Here is a 2331-nt window from a genome sequence, read left to right on the forward strand (position 1 = left end):
CCACGTACGCGCTCGCTCAGCGACGTGTGTGGCCAACGCCTCTTTTTCTAGATGCCTGGCAGGTCGCTCGCTTAACAATAGGAGCCCCCGGACGCCCTGGTTCTTGCGTTTACCGCTACGTGGTGCTCCCTCCCGCCACTCCGAAAACGAGCGCGACGGCCGGGCCGGTCGTGCGCTCGCCTGTTTGCATTGCTCATGTCGACGTCCGTTTTCACAATTTACAAGGTATTTCTATCTCGCTAATACGCCAAATGGACATTCTTTAATAAAAGATGATCTGTACTAAACTGGCATAGTGACTCCTTACCTTGACTCCCCATTTATTATTGTGAGAGATAGACTTGCTTAATGAATTTGTCATCTTTTTTTGGTTTGCAGATATTATGCTAGTCAAGTGTAAACTGCTGAGAAGGAAAGTAAACATTTTAACTCGGCACTAAATTTCTAGGAACAAAATTTTACACACGGTCAGATTTACTGCCCTATATCTTATATTTCAGATGTTGCTGCAAGCTTAAATATTTCTTATGTACTAAGCATGATAATGTAAAGGATTGAAATTATTGTCATCACTGAAATACAGTATTCTTGAATGGAAATGTTTATTCACAACATACACAAAGAACTAGTTATAGCTTGAGCACAATATTTACATGCACCTACAATTTCAGCAATTTACGCGGCAGTGGCTTCCCGTGCAGCTTCACGATGGAGTTCTTGTCCGTGACATTCAGCGCATGATTGCTTAGCAGTGGTTTAATAAACTTTCGGCCCAAGAGCTCCAGCAACATCTTCCTGTGGCCTGCGTCTCGATTTCTACGCACTAAGATGGGGATGTCCATGTGAGAACTCCAACAGCATGTTCCACGCTGGTTTACCAGTGGCTTTTCAATGGCCTTCCTGTGAAATAGCATTATGTCAACAAACCTCTTGAGGCCCATCAGCAGAGAAACCAGTTCTTTTGGGGGGTATTTCAGTCCCCCACTGTCCTGATATGCGATAAGACCATACACAGGCGCGTTCTCCTTCGCCTTCTCCACAGGTTCGACGCAGTCCTGGCAGTTCCAACTTTTCTTTCATCACGCGAGCCAGGTAGCCTCCAATAAGGGCAATGGCTGCAACCTCGGGGTTGGGCAGCCACTAACCTGGCGTCGAGCACATTTCTCGTAGCCTTCGCTCTGCTGCCGGTGGGAAAAATCCCTTGTTCGGATGGCTGTCATTTGCAGTCTTGTCGAGAGACTCCTGAGGTGCTGCAGATAGATGTTGAGCAGTTAACGTTGCTTTGCAAGGATGAGGATACAATACCCGTCTTCAACATCTCTTCTAGTCCGCAGAGCACACTCTTCATGTCCATTGGCGGCAGGCTGCATCGTTGCAGCCTGCCGTCCTTTGAAGGAAACCAAACAGTGCCTCGATGGGGTTGCTTGAAAATTTGCGAGTCAGCACGAAGTTAAACTTTTTTCGTTAAGAAGAAAACGAATGCACTCGGCATTGGAGCGTGTTGTCGGGACCTGGGCATGATCGGTCTCTTTGCTCAAGAAGTTGTCGCGATGACTCTTATTCTTCAGCTTCGTGAGGTAGTCGAGGAACGTGGTTTCAAGCCAGGTCAACCTCGCATCATTGATGTCACTGAAATGCAGAGTGTCTGGGTCATTCTTGTGGATGTGTTGCTGGCTGTTGCTCACCTCCATGACTGCAAACCACTTTTGCATCATCAGCATGAAATCCACGGTTGGACCCACTGATGCGAAGAGCACATCACACGTGTGACCAGCTTGATCCTTCATGTATTGCAAGACAGCTGTCACAGGTGGGGAGAAGATCTGCACAGCAGGCCTCACGCTCATTTTTTCGATGTTTGAAGGGCACAAGTGCTTTCGTGTGAGAAACCTGATTGGCTTTACCGTGGATCCTTGCTGCATCTTGTAGAGTTCTTTTAAAGGTGCCGCTGATATTTCCTTTTGCCCGCCCATGCTCTTTGCAAGAAACTAAGACCTCACATTTTTTATAATATGACACTGGTCGAAAGCAAGGAAAATGATCCTTGAAGAATCAGCTGGTTGCGGAGCCGATGTTGCCGCCTGCCCTCTGCAAAGAATGTCCATGGCAGGAACATTTATTTATTTATTTATTTATTTAGTAATACTGCTAATCTCACATGGAGATCATAGCAGGTGGGGTACAAGCATCATGAAACACCATACACAAAGTCAACTGTACAGGCACTCACATCCTCCGCCACACAGTAACAGACAGAAAAAAAAAATTATTATACTAAACGCGCGGCAAACAAATCAAGAGATCCCTGCTCAATTGTCTCTTGGGGAAGCT

The 2331-nt window shown here is 46.4% G+C and overlaps 1 pseudogene; it reads right to left on the minus strand.

Annotated features, from left to right (window-relative positions):
* Positions 1-659: 659 nt before the first annotated feature.
* On the minus strand, positions 660-2009 carry LOC115325442 (annotated as a pseudogene).
* Between the last annotated feature and the right edge of the window lie 322 nt (positions 2010-2331).

Source organism: Ixodes scapularis, unplaced genomic scaffold, assembly GCF_016920785.2.
Source record: "Ixodes scapularis isolate PalLabHiFi unplaced genomic scaffold, ASM1692078v2 PGA_scaffold2__306_contigs__length_199485367, whole genome shotgun sequence".
NCBI lineage: Eukaryota > Metazoa > Arthropoda > Arachnida > Ixodida > Ixodidae > Ixodes > Ixodes scapularis.